We start from the raw sequence: 14,509 nt of genomic DNA, 5'->3' as shown, positions 1-14,509 counted from the left end.
GGGGAGAGGATATGCTTGTGTCTCTACAGCAGCACGCCCAAGATGGATCCCAGCAAAAAACATAAAACCCTTCTGCCAATGGCCAGGCAAACACCAGGGCCACCTTCAGAAGAACAGAATGAAAGCCTAAGAGAGACAGCAGCAGCCTGGAAAAGAAGAAGAAGAAGAAGGACAGAAGAAGATCTCCTAAGCAGTGTGGACCACACAGACCAACACCAAGAGAGCTCAGACACCACTATCCGGGATATATCGCTTAACATTTGGAAAAACTGTACTCTAGCCTTGATATTTGATTCTTCTAATAAGCTGACTTCAAACCCATGCCTTACAGAAGAGAAAGTTTAGTGGGACCAGAATTTAAGTTTCACATTGCAATCTCCCTATCTCTTTACTTTCAGGCCACCCAAGCCTCCACCCACTACTAAATTAGCTAAAGTCAAAGGATGCTGTCTTTTGTTGCCACTGCAGCAGGAAGCTGGATGCTCCTCACTATGCCACATGCCTTCAGCTGGCTGGTTCCACAGCCAAGCCACAATTTCTTGCCCATGGCCACGCTTGTCAACCTCTTCTCACAGAAGGACTCAGTATACCAGAGCGTCCAGCTGCTCACAGATCAAATCAACAAGATCCAGACGAAAGACAACAACGACTGGCTCACTGGACTTTTGAAAGACTGGGACACGAAAGGCTGGCTTTCACCTTTAGTTAAGACTGTTTTGTGGGCTTTGTTTCTGGTATTCATTGTCTTGGTTATTCTATCCAGTTTTGCTCAACGCATGCAGAAGTCCATGGCAGAAGCCTTCATTCCTGAAAACAAAAAGGGGGCAGTTGTGGAGACCCAGGGGCCTGCCATTGAACTGCAATACCTTAGGGCAAAGGGGACCAAGGTGAAACAGAGAAACCCCTCTGAATGTAAGGCTCTCACCCATGGCCACTTGCAGCCTCTTGCAATCTGCAGGTTTTGTTGCTATCACCCACTTCAACTGCCATTTTTTCCTTATATCTACTCTCCAGACAATGTTCTTCCCTCTCTTCTCCCCTCCTTCGCCCCTTCGCCCTCCAATATAAAACCCTCAGTCCCCAGCCTCATTTTCTCTCTGGCCCTGGACCCTCTTCATGGCAATGCACAGCGTTTGGGGTTCCACACAAAGACCCATCTCTGGCCTCATTCATCAGCACTTGAAGCAAGTGTGCTCCGGCCTCTGGGAGTGCAGCTCGCTCACACGGGCTCACTGTGGACACGCCGCAATCACACAGTCATTGAGTGCACCAGAGAACCTGGCCTCTAATAAAAGGCATGAATGCCACAAATCACCCAACCCAATGCCTTGCATGTCTCTACTTTTTCCTTCTTCTCTCATCTCTCATGTCACTTTCCCCATTTCCTCTCCCTGCCAGCTTGGCTTCTCTCTCTCCTGGCTGCAGCTTCAGCCACATGTGTGACACTGCAGGAACAGCCTGACCCACAGGGAAGTGGGAGAGGACTCTTTGTCAGCAACTGAAGTGACAGAACAAGGGCGAATGGGATGAAACTGCAAGAGCTGGAATCCATTCCATGATGGCAAGAAGTTCTTTCCTGTCAGGGTGCTTGTCCCTGACACAGGGACCAGCGCAGAGAGGCTGTGCATACCCCATGCCCACCAACATCCAAGGCCAGCTTGGACAGGGGCCGCAGCAACCTGCTGTGCTGCGAGGCTGCTCAGCTTGGAACCAGATGATCCTTAGGGTCCCTTCCAGGCCAAACCATTCAAGGATTTCATCATTCCACCATGCCCACCTCCCAGTGTGGAGCGGCCCTGAAACTTCTGTGACATCACAGCTCCCACAGCGTTCCAGGTGGAACGTCCAGCACCTGGAAACCACCACAGCAGACACTCTGCCTGCTGCCAGCGCTCAGTTGGCGCTCGCTCTGCGCTCTGCCCGTCAGCACTCAGCTGTTGCTGCTGCTGCCTGGCCTTTTCCTGCTGCCTGCTCTGGAGCACCAACCCCAGCAGGATGAGCACTGCTGCGCCAGTGGAGGTACTGTGCCATTCCAGGGAGGAGGCAGCCTGCTTGAGCAGGATGCAGCCATGTAGGAATGGATGGTGTGGGACAGGAACCCCACTGTGAGATTGTGCTGTCTCTTGCAGACTAACAGAGACACTGTGGAGGAGATGCAAGTGGACATGGTGCTGAATGAGGAAGAAAGGATGCAGGTGGATGTGGAAGACCAGGTTGAGGAGATGGAAGTTGATGAGGAGGATGACATCGAGGAGATGGAAGTGGATGAGAAGGATGAGGAGGAGCCCATGGTCCTTGGATGAAGATGGAGCCCCACAAGTAAGACAGGCAGATGCTCCCCATGCCCTGCCCACAGACACAGTGGCTGCCCTGACGCCAGGCTGGGGCTGGGCTGGATGGCCCCGCTCAGGGACACGCTGCCCGCAGGGGGCCTGGATTGTGCTGCCACAAGCACCAGCCCTGGCCTGCCCTGCACTTGCCTGGGGCCACACCAGCCCTGCCAGCCCTGTCCCAGCTCCTGGGGCCCAGCTGGGCCCAGTGCTGGCAGCTGACTCCAGCTCTGCTTCTCTCTTCCTTCCAGGACTGCTGGAGATGATGGCCGTACCTATTACGCCTGTGTATATATGTTTGAAAAGTTAGGATATTTTTGTAAATATGTTCTTAGGTTAGTAGTTCTCTGTAAATATGTTTTGAAGATTGTTAGTCCATAGGATCCCATGTAAATAAATCCTGTAGATTGTTATTGTTGTTGTTGTTGTTGTTATAAGGATTGTTGTAATGAAAGGTGTTCTGTAAATCCTAGAGTTTGGCAATATTTGGCAAATAAATACGGCTTCTTTTTAAAACCTCACTTCTCTTTGTCATTCCTTTGGGCACGGGCAGCGTTTGCACAGTTGGGATTTCCACTTGTTCTGGGATCCCGCGGCTGGAGCTCCCTGGGGCTGCTGCCACGGCCACCCCGCAGCTGGGGGTCCCTGTGCACAGGGGGTCCCACTGACACCACTACTGCCGCTGGGCACTGCTGCTGCTCCTGGGCTGGGGCACAGCCGCGTCCCCAAGAGCTGAGCTCTCACCAGCACAGAGGGGGCTCTCACTGCACTGGCCCCTGCAGCCATGCCACCAAAGCAAGGCAGGAAACTTTCAGCCACCCTTCCTGCTGCAGCCACAGCCACTCCTGGCTCCAGAGCCGCCATCAGCCCACAGGGATGCAAAATCCACCTGCCCGCTCTCAAGGCCTTGACAGCCTTGGCAACTGTGGCACCTGCATCTGGGCTGCTGCAGGGGCTGATGTTTAAGGCTTGCAGCCTCCAAAGGCTCCGGGCTCTGCTTCCCACCCTGCTCTGCACTGCCCTGGCTCAGCATTGCTCAAGAGACAAAAGCCAAGCCCGGGGATCCTCACCCTGCCCAAATTGCTGAATTGACTGCAGTCCTTAGGATCTTCTCCACTTTCAGAGAACCTATTCGTTTGATCACTGATTCGGCAGATGTCTATGGCCTAGTGCAGCGGGCTGAAAATTCCATTTTCAAAGACATTTCTAACCCCAACTAGAGCATTTGCTTTCAGCATTCATTTCTCTTTTGTCCCACAGACAACATCCACGCTATATCATGCACACAAGGCCTCATACCACCCTTCCTGGGTTCATAGTAGGCAATGCTACAGCAGATGCCCCAGCAAGGGTTGTCCAAACTTCCCCACGGAATGTTTTTGAACAGGCTAGGATCCGCCACCACTTCCACCATCAAAACATTCCTGCACCGCTCAGCATCTTTAAAATTACCCAAGATCCATGGCAAACACCTGCCCAAATTGTCAGCAACGTGCCTTTGCTTCTGTCAGAGCTGCACTCAATCCAAGAGGACTAAAGACTCTCCAGATCAGGCAATCTCACATCACACACCAAGCCCCTTTTGGGAGACTAAAATACATCCCCGTCTCAATCCACACCGACAACGCTGCGGTTTTCCCCTTTGCCCATGCTGGTGAGAAATCAAAAGATGCTATAAAACGTTCCTTTTTAGCCTTTTCCACCTTCCCTGTTCCACAGGAAATTAAAACTGATCATGGTCCTGCTAATACCTCCCACTGATTCCAACCGTTTTCTGACCAGTGGGCTACAAAACATGTCACAGCCATACCACACTCTGCCACAGGACAGTCCATCGTCCAGAGGGCCCACTCTTCCATCCAAAGGATCCTTGATCAACAGAGACAGGGAGTCCACATAGTATCTCCCACTGGAGGCCAAGGCCCTTGATGTGCTCAACTTTTTCAACAACTCCCCCAGTCATCAGGCATTTTATATTTAATTGGCAGCCCAATAAAAAGAAAAGCCACCTGTGTTGATCAAAGACCCTGAATCCAAAGAAATTATGGGCCCTTTCCCATTCATTACTTGGGAGGGAGGATATGCTTGTGTCTCTACAGCAGCAGGCCCAAGACGCATCCCAGCAAAAAACATAAAACTCTTCTGCCAATGGCCAGGCAAACACCAGGGCCACCTTCAGAAAAACAGAACAAAAGCCTAAGAGAGACAGCAGCAGCCTGGAAAAGAAGAAGAAGAAGGACAGAAGAAGATCTCCTAAGAAGTGTGGACCGCAGAGACCAACACCAAGAGAGCTCAGACACCACTAACTGCGATATACCGCTTAACAATTGGAAAAACTGTATTCTAGCCTTGATATTTGATTCTTCTAATAAGCTGACTTCAAACCCTTGCCTTACAGAAGAGAAAGTTTAGTGGGACCAGAATTTAAGTTTCACATTGCAATCTCCCTATCTCTTTACTTTCAGGCCACCCAAGCCTCCACCCACTAGTAAATTAGCTAAAGTCAAAGGATGCTGTCCTTTCTTGCCACTGCAGCAGGAAGCTGGATGCTCCTAACTATGCCGCATGCCTTCGCATGGGTGGTTCCACAGCCAAGCCACAATTTCTTGCCCATGGCCACGCATGTCAACCTCTTCTCACATAGGGACTCAGTATACCAGAGCGGCCAGCTGCTCACAGATCAAATCAATAAGATCCAGACAAAAGGCAACAACGACTGGCTCACTGGACTGTTGAAAGACTGGGGCATGAAAGGCTGGCTTTCATCTTTACGTCCAACAATATGAAGTCTAATAAGTCTAAGTGCCGTGTTCTGCATTTTGGCCACAAAAATCCCCTACAGCGTTACAGGCTGGGGACGGTGTGGCTGGATAGTGTTCAGGCAGAAAGGGACCTGGGGGTGCTGGTTGACAGCCGATTGGATATGAGCCAGCAATGTGCCTTGGTGGCCAAGAAGGCCAACGGCATCCTGGCCTGCATTAGGACTTGTGTGAGCAGCAGGAGCAGGGAGGTCATTCTCCCCCTGTACTCGGCACTGGTGAGGCCACATCTTGAGTACTGTGTCCAGTTCTGGGCCCCTCAATTTAGGAAGGATATTGAGATACTTGAGCGTGTCCAGAGGAGAGCAACGAGGCTGGTGAGGGGCTTGGAAAACAAGCCCTACGAGGAACATTTGAGGGAGCTGGGGTTGTTTAGCCTGGAGAAGAGGAGGCTTAGAGGTGACCTTATTGCTCTCTACAACTTCCTGAAGGGAGGTTGTAGACAGGTGGGGGTCGGTCTCTTCCACCGGGCAGCAACTGACAGAACAAGGGGACACAGTCTCAAGCTACGTCAGGGAAGGTATAGGTTAGATATTAGGAAAAAAATTTTCACTGAAAGAATAATAAAGCACTGGAACTGTCTTCCCAGGGAGGTGGTGGAATCACCATCACTGGATGTGTTTAAAAAAAGACTGGACATGCCACTTGGTGCTATAGTCTAGTTGAGATGTTAGGGCATAGGTTGGACTTGATGATCTTAGGGGTCTCTTCCAAACTCATGTTTCTGTGATTCTGTGATTTAGTCAAGACTGTTTTGTGGGCTTTGTTTCTTGTATTCATTGTCTTGGTTATTCTATCCAGTTTTGCTCAACGCTTGCAAAAGTCCATGGCAGAAGCCTTCATTCTTGAAAACAAAAAGGGGGCACTTGTGGAGGCCCAGGGGCCTCTCATTGCAACTGTAATACCTTAGGGCAAAGGGGACCAAGGTGAAACAGAGAAACCCCTCTGAATGCAAGGCTCTCACCCATGGCCACTTGCAGCCTCTTGCAATCCGCAGGTTTTGTTGCTATCACCCACTTCAACTGCCATTTTTTCCTTATATCTACTCTCCAGACAATGTTCTCCTCTCTCTTCTCCCCTGCTGGTCCTGGCTTCACCCCTTCTCCCCCCCGAATGAAACCTCATTCCCCAGCCTCATTTTCTCTCTGGCCCTGGACCCTCTTCATGGCAATGCACAGCGTTTGGAGTTCCACACAAAGACCCATCTCTGGCCTCATTCATCAGCACTTGAAGCAAGTGTGCTCCGGCCTCTGGGAGTGCAGCTCGCTCACACGGGCTCACTGTGGACACGCCGCAATCACACAGTCATTGAGTGCACCAGAGAACCTGGCCTCTAATAAAAGGCATGAATGCCACAAATCACCCAACCCAATGCCTTGCATGTCTCTACTTTTTCCTTCTCCTCTCATCTCTCATGTCACTTTCCCCATTTCCTCTCTCTGCCAGCTTGGCTTCTCTCTCTCCTGGCTGCAGCTTCAGCCACATGTGTGACACTGCAGGAACAGCCTGACCCACAGGGAAGTGGGAGAGGACTCTTTGTCAGCAACTGAAGTCACAGAACAAGGGGGAATGGGATGAAACTGCAAGAGCTGGAATCCATTCCATGATGGCAAGAAGTTCTTTCCTGTCAGGGTGCTTGTCCCTGACACAGGGACCAGCGCAGAGAGGCTGTGCATACCCCATGCCCGCCAACATCCAAGGCCAGCTTGGACAGGGGCCGCAGCAACCTGCTGTGCTGCGAGGCTGCTCAGCTTGGAACCAGATGATCCTTAGGGTCCCTTCCAGGCCAAACCATTCAAGGATTTCATCATTCCACCATGCCCATCTCCCAGTGTGGAGCGGCCCTGAAACTTCTGCGACATCACAGCTCCCACAGCGTTCCAGGTGGAACGTCCAGCACCTGGAAACCACCACAGCAGACACTCTGCCTGCTGCCAGCGCTCAGTTGGCGCTCGCTCTGCGCTCTGCCCGTCAGCACTCAGCTGTTGCTGCTGCTGCCTGGCCTTTTCCTGCTGCCTGCTCTGGAGCACCAACCCCAGCAGGATGAGCACTGCTGCGCCAGTGGAGGTACTGTGCCATTCCAGGGAGGAGGCAGCCTGCTTGAGCAGGCTGCAGCCATGTAGGAATGGATGGTGTGGGACAGGAACCCCACTGTGAGATTGTGCTGTCTCTTGCAGACTAACAGAGACACTGTGGTGGCGATGGAAGTGGACATGGTGCTGAATGAGGAAGAGATGATGGAGGTGGACGTGGAAGACCAGGTTGAGGACATGGAAGTAGATGTGGAGGATGACATCGAGCAGATGGAAGTGGATGAGAAGGATGAGGAGGAGCCCATGGTCCTTGGATGAAGATGGAGCCCCACAAGTAAGACAGGCAGATGCTCTCCATGCCCTGCCCACAGACACAGTGGCTGCCCTGGCGCCAGGCTGGGGCTGGGCTGGATGGCCCCGCTCAGGGACACGCTGCCCGCAGGGGGCCTGGATTGTGCTGCCACAAGCACCAGCCCTGGTCTGCCCTGCACTTGCCTGGGGCCACACCAGCCCTGCCAGCCCTGTCCCAGCTCCTGGGGCCCAGCTGGGCCCAGTGCTGGCAGCTGACTCCAGCTTTGCTTCTTTCTTCCTTCCAGGACTGATGCAGATGATGGCTGTAGATATTACGGCGGTGTATATATGTTTGAAAAGTTAGGATATTTTTGTAAATATGTTCTTAGGTTAGTAGTTCTTTGTAAATATGTTTTGAAGATTGTTACTCCATAGGATCCCATGGAAATATGTGCAGTAGATTGTTGTTGTTGTTGTTATGAGGATTGTTGTAATGAAATGTGTTCTGTAAATCCTCGTGTTTGCCGATGTTCAGCAAATAAATAATGATTCTTTATAAAACTTCACTTCTCCTTCTCATTCCTTTGGGCACTGTCAGAACCCCGGACCTCCCCCTGACCATCCTAAATGATTCCAGCCCCAGCCAGGGGGCTTTAAATCCCTGGCAGGGGGTTCAGAGACCCTGGCATGTAGCCAAAGACCCCTGGGCCTTTGAATTTAACCCATAAAGCATGTTACCACCTTTATGTCAAGAATTAAAAGTCACAACAATTTAGATAATCTAGTAATAGTAATCACAAAGTGAACGGAAAACATTTAGAGCACTGTAGACAGAGGTTTTGAACCTTGTACGAAAGAGTTTGGTATTATCTACATAGATAGAAAAATTTGGGTGTACCCAGTCCTTCCTCTTTCTTCTCGCTAGCATCCATATGAAAGACGATATTACCATTCACATATTGGTTTCAAGTAGAAAGTCACTATCTAACTTAAGTAATAGGTATTAAAACATTCTTGTAAACATAGTATAGTCAGGTTTTAATATAAAAGATAACACCAACCCAAGAGGCAAAAAGAGTACCTTAAGCTGACCTGCTGAACAAACCTCAGCAGGCCAGCAAAAAAATGTTTTAGACAAAATATAAAAATCAACCTTAAGAGAGTGAAGCACATACTTCTCAACTCTTCCTTCGACAGCTAAGTTAGAGAAAAAGAGACTTCTAACGTACCTCGAAATCCCCTCAACCAAAGAAAACCCAAGAGGCACAGGCAGCGCTTGCACAGTTGGGATTTCCACTTGCTCCGGGATCCCGGGGCTGGAGCTCCCTGGGGCTGCTGCCACGGCCACCCCGCGGCTGGGGGTCCCTGTGCACAGGGGGTCCCACTGACACCACTGCTGCCGCTGGGCACTGCTGCTGCTCCTGGGCTGGGGCACAGCCGCGTCCCCAAGAGCTGAGCTCTCACCAGCACAGAGGGGGCTCTCACTGCACTGGCCCCTGCAGCCATGCCACCAAAGCAAGGCAGGAAACTTTCAGCCACCCTTCCTGCTGCAGCCACAGCCACTCCTGGCTCCAGAGCCGCCATCAGCCCACAGGGATGCAAAATCCACCTGCCCGCTCTCAAGGCCTTGACAGCCTTGGCAACTGTGGCACCTGCATCTGGGCTGCTGCAGGGGCTGATGTTTAAGGCTTGCAGCCTCCAAAGGCTCCGGGCTCTGCTTCCCACCCTGCTCTGCACTGCCCTGGGCCCGCATTGCTCAAGAGACAAAAGTCAAGCCAGGGGATCCTCACCCTGCCCAAATTGCTGAATTGACTGCAGTCCTTAGGACCTTCTCCACTTTCAAAGAACCTCTTCCTTTGATCACTGATTCGGCACATGTCTATGGCCTAGTGCAGCGGGCTGAAAATTCCATTTTCAAAGACATTTCTAACCCCAACTAGAGCATTTGCTTTCAGCATTCATTTCTCTTTTGTCCCACAGACAACACCCACGCTATATCATGCACACAAGGTCTCATACCACCCTTCCTGCATTTATAGTAGGCAATGCTAGAGCAGATGCCTCAGCAATGCTTCTCCAAACCTCCCTACGGAATGTTTCTGAACAGGCTAGGATCCGCCACCACTTCTACCATCAAAACATTCCTGCACCGCTCAGCATCTTTAAAATTACCCAAGATCAGGCAAGATTCATGGCAGCCACCTGCCCAAATTGTCAGCAACGTGCCTTTGCTTCTGTCAGAGCTGCACTCAATCCAAGAGGACTAAAGACTCTCCAGATCGGGCAATCTCACATCACACACCAAGCCCCTTTTGGGAGACTAAAATACATCCCCGTCTCAATCCACACCGACAACGCTGCGGTTTCTGCCCCTGCCCATGCTGCTGAAAAATCAAAAGATGCTATAAAACGTTCCTTTTTAGCCTTTTCCACCTTCCCTGTTCCACAGGAAATTAAAACTGATCATGGTCCTGCTTATACCTCCCACTAATTCCAACCGTTTTCTGACCAGTGGGCTACAAAACATGTCACAGCCATACCACACTCTGCCACAGGACAGTCCATCGTCCAGAGGGCCCACTCTTCCATCCAAAGGATCCTTGATCAACAGAGACAGGGAGTCCACATAGTATCTCCCATTGGAGGCCAAGGCCCTTGATGTGCTCAACTTTTTCAACAACTCCCCCAGTCATCAGGCATTTTATATTTAATTGGCAGCCCAATAAAAAGAAAAGCCACCTGTGTTGATCAAAGACCCTGAATCCAAACAAATTATGGGCCCTTTCCCATTCATTACTTGGGAGGGAGGATATGCTTGTGTCTCTACAGCAGCAGGCCCAAGACGCATCCCAGCAAAAAACATAAAACTCTTCTGCCAATGGCCAGGCAAACACCAGGGCCACCTTCAGAAAAACAGAACAAAAGCCTAAGAGAGACAGCAGCAGCCTGGAAAAGAAGAAGAAGAAGGACAGAAGAAGATCTCCTAAGCAGTGTGGACCGCAGAGACCAACACCAAGAGAGCTCAGACACCACTAACTGCGATATACTGCTTAACAATTGGAAAAACTGTATTCTAGCCTTGATATTTGATTCTTCTAATAAGCTGACTTCAAACCCTTGCCTTACAGAAGAGAAAGTTTAGTGGGACCAGAATTTAAGTTTCACATTGCAATCTCCCTATCTCTTTACTTTCAGGCCACCCAAGCCTCCACCCACTAGTAAATTAGCTAAAGTCAAAGGATGCTGTCCTTTCTTGCCACTGCAGCAGGAAGCTGGATGCTCCTAACTATGCCGCATGCCTTCGCATGGGTAGTTCCACAGCCAAGCCACAATTTCTTGCCCATGGCCACGCATGTCAACCTCTTCTCACATAGGGACTCAGCATACCAGAGCGGCCAGCTGCTCACAGATCAAATCAATAAGATCCAGACAAAAGGCAACAACGACTGGCTCACTGGACTGTTGAAAGACTGGGGCATGAAAGGCTGGCTTTCATCTTTACGTCCAACAATATGAAGTCTAATAAGTCTAAGTGCCGTGTTCTGCATTTTGGCCACAAAAATCCCCTACAGCGTTACAGGCTGGGGACGGTGTGGCTGGATAGTGTTCAGGCAGAAAGGGACCTGGGGGTGCTGGTTGACAGCCGATTGGATATGAGCCAGCAATGTGCCTTGGTGGCCAAGAAGGCCAACGGCATCCTGGCCTGCATTAGGACTTGTGTGAGCAGCAGGAGCAGGGAGGTCATTCTCCCCCTGTACTCGGCACTGGTGAGGCCACATCTTGAGTACTGTGTCCAGTTCTGGGCCCCTCAGTTTAGGAAGGATATTGAGATACTTGAGCGTGTCCAGAGGAGAGCAACGAGGCTGGTGAGGGGCTTGGAAAACAAGCCCTACGAGGAACATTTGAGGGAGCTGGGGTTGTTTAGCCTGGAGAAGAGGAGGCTTAGAGGTGACCTTATTGCTCTCTACAACTTCCTGAAGGGAGGTTGTAGACAGGTGGGGGTCGGTCTCTTCCACCGGGCAGCAACTGACAGAACAAGGGGACACAGTCTCAAGCTACGTCAGGGAAGGTATAGGTTAGATATTAGGAAAAAAATTTTCACTGAAAGAATAATAAAGCACTGGAATTGTCTTCCCAGGGAGGTGGTGGAATCACCATCACTGGATGTGTTTAAAAAAAGACTGGACATGCCACTTGGTGCTATAGTCTAGTTGAGATGTTAGGGCATAGGTTGGACTTGATGATCTTAGGGGTCTCTTCCAAACTCATGTTTCTGTGATTCTGTGATTTAGTCAAGACTGTTTTGTGGGCTTTGTTTCTTGTATTCATTGTCTTGGTTATTCTATCCAGTTTTGCTCAACGCTTGCAAAAGTCCATGGCAGAAGCCTTCATTCTTGAAAACAAAAAGAGGGCACTTGTGGAGGCCCAGGGGCCTCTCATTGCAACTGTAATACCTTAGGGCAAAGGGGACCAAGGTGAAACAGAGAAACCCCTCTGAATGCAAGGCTCTCACCCATGGCCACTTGCAGCCTCTTGCAATCCGCAGGTTTTGTTGCTATCACCCACTTCAACTGCCATTTTTTCCTTATATCTACTCTCCAGAGAATGTTCTCCTCTCTCTTCTCCCCTGCTGGTCCTGGCTTCACCCCTTCTCCCCCCCGAATGAAACCCTCAGTCCCCAGCCTCATTTTCTCTCTGGCCCTGGACCCTCTTCATGGCAATGCACAGCGTTTGGAGTTCCACACAAAGACCCATCTCTGGCCTCATTCATCAGCACTTGAAGCAAGTGTGCTCCGGCCTCTGGGAGTGCAGCTCGCTCACACGGGCTCACTGTGGACACGCCGCAATCACACAGTCATTGAGTGCACCAGAGAACCTGGCCTCTAATAAAAGGCAGGAATCCCGCAGCCCACCCAACCCAATGCCTTGCATGACTCTACTTTTTCCTTCTCCTCTCATCTCTCATGTCACTTTCCCCATTTCCTCTCTCTGCCAGCTTGGCTTCTCTCTCTCCTGGCTGCAGCTTCAGCCACATGTGTGACACTGCAGGAACAGCCTGACCCACAGGGAAGTGGGAGAGGACTCTTTGTCAGCAACTGAAGTCACAGAACAAGGGGGAATGGGATGAAACTGCAAGAGCTGGAATCCATTCCATGATGGCAAGAAGTTCTTTCCTGTCAGGGTGCTTGTCCCTGACACAGGGACCAGCGCAGAGAGGCTGTGCATACCCCATGCCCACCAACATCCAAGGCCAGCTTGGACAGGGGCCGCAGCAACCTGCTGTGCTGGGAGGCTGCTCAGCTTGGAACCAGATGATCCTTAGGGTCCCTTCCAGGCCAAACCATTCAAGGATTTCATCATTCCACCATGCCCATCTCCCAGTGTGGAGCGGCCCTGAAACTTCTGTGACATCACAGCTCCCACAGCGTTCCAGGTGGAACGTCCAGCACCTGGAAACCACCACAGCAGACACTCTGCCTGCTGCCAGCGCTCAGTTGGCGCTCGCTCTGCGCTCTGCCCGTCAGCACTCAGCTGTTGCTGCTGCTGCCTGGGCTTTTCCTGCTGCCTGCTCTGGAGCACCAACCCCAGCAGGATGAGCACTGCTGCGCCAGTGGAGGTACTGTGCCATTCCAGGGAGGAGGCAGCCTGCTTGAGCAGGCTGCAGCCATGTGGCAATGGATGGTGTGGGACAGGAACCCCACTGTGAGATTGTGCTGTCTCTTGCAGACTAACAGAGACACTGTGGTGGCGATGGAAGTGGACATGGTGCTGAATGAGGAAGAGATGATGGAGGTGGACGTGGAAGACCAGGTTGAGGAGATGGAAGTTGATGAGGAGGACGACATCGAGGAGATGGAAGTGGACGAGAAGGATGAGGAGGAGCCCATGGTCCTTGGATGAAGATGGAGCCCCACAAGTAAGACAGGCAGATGCTCCCCATGCCCTGCCCACAGACACAGTGGCTGCCCTGGCGCCAGGCTGGGGCTGGGCTGGATGGCCCCGCTCAGGGACACGCTGCCCGCAGGGGGCCTGGATTGTGCTGCCACAAGCACCAGCCCTGGCCTGCCCTGCACTTGCCTGGGGCCACACCAGCCCTGCCAGCCCTGTCCCAGCTCCTGGGGCCCAGCTGGGCCCAGTGCTGGCAGCTGACTCCAGCTTTGCTTCTTTCTTCCTTCCAGGACTGATGCAGATGATGGCTGTAGATATTACGGCGGTGTAGATATGTTTGAAAAGTTAGGATATTTTTGTAAATATGTTCTTAGGTTAGTAGTTCTTTGTAAATATGTTTTGAAGATTGTTACTCCATAGGATCCCATGGAAATATGTGCAGTAGATTGTTGTTGTTGTTGTTATGAGGATTGTTGTAATGAAATGTGTTCTGTAAATCCTCGTGTTTGCCGATGTTCAGCAAATAAATAATGATTCTTTATAAAACTTCACTTCTCTTTCTCATTCCTTTGGGCACTGTCAGAACCCCGGACCTCCCCCTGACCATCCTAAATGATTCCAGCCCCAGCCAGGGGGCTTTAAATCCCTGGCAGGGGGTTCAGAGACCCTGGCATGTAGCCAAAGACCCCTGGGCCTTTGAATTTAACCCATAAAGCATGTTACCACCTTTATGTCAAGAATTAAAAGTCACAACAATTTAGATAGTCTAGTAATAGTAATCACAAAGTGAACGGAAAACATTTAGAGCACTGTAGACAGAGGTTTTGAACCTTGTACGAAAGAGTTTGGTATTATCTACATAGATAGAAAAATTTGGGTGTACCCAGTCCTTCCTCTTTCTTCTCGCTAGCATCCATATGAAAGACGATATTACCATTCACATATTGGTTTCAAGTAGAAAGTCACTATCTAACTTAAGTAATAGCTATTAAAACATTCTTGTAAACATAGTATAGTCAGGTTTTAATATAAAAGATAACACCAACCCAAGAGGCAAAAAGAGTACCTTAAGCTGACCTGCTGAACAAACCTCAGCAGGCCAGCAAAAAAATGTTTTAGACAAAATATAAAAATCAACCTTAAGAGA

The 14,509-nt window shown here is 50.6% G+C and overlaps 2 long non-coding RNA genes across 2 annotated transcripts; both read left to right on the top strand.

Moving 5' to 3' along the window:
* The first annotated feature begins 1,911 nt into the window (after nucleotides 1–1,911).
* Nucleotides 1,912–2,826, top strand: LOC135302262 (uncharacterized). The gene is made up of 3 exons (XR_010363966.1): nucleotides 1,912–2,019; nucleotides 2,130–2,319; nucleotides 2,582–2,826. It is a non-coding gene; the product is annotated as an uncharacterized LOC135302262 (long non-coding RNA).
* Nucleotides 2,827–12,970: 10,144 nt separating this feature from the next.
* On the top strand, nucleotides 12,971–13,927 carry LOC135302261 (uncharacterized). The gene is made up of 3 exons (XR_010363965.1): nucleotides 12,971–13,090; nucleotides 13,201–13,390; nucleotides 13,653–13,927. It is a non-coding gene; the product is annotated as an uncharacterized LOC135302261 (long non-coding RNA).
* The last annotated feature ends 582 nt before the right edge of the window (nucleotides 13,928–14,509 follow it).

Source organism: Passer domesticus, chromosome 6 (genome assembly GCF_036417665.1).
Source record: "Passer domesticus isolate bPasDom1 chromosome 6, bPasDom1.hap1, whole genome shotgun sequence".
Lineage (NCBI taxonomy): Eukaryota > Metazoa > Chordata > Aves > Passeriformes > Passeridae > Passer > Passer domesticus.
Note: the sequence above shows the minus strand (reverse complement) of the source record. Positions and strands in the feature narration are given on the sequence as shown.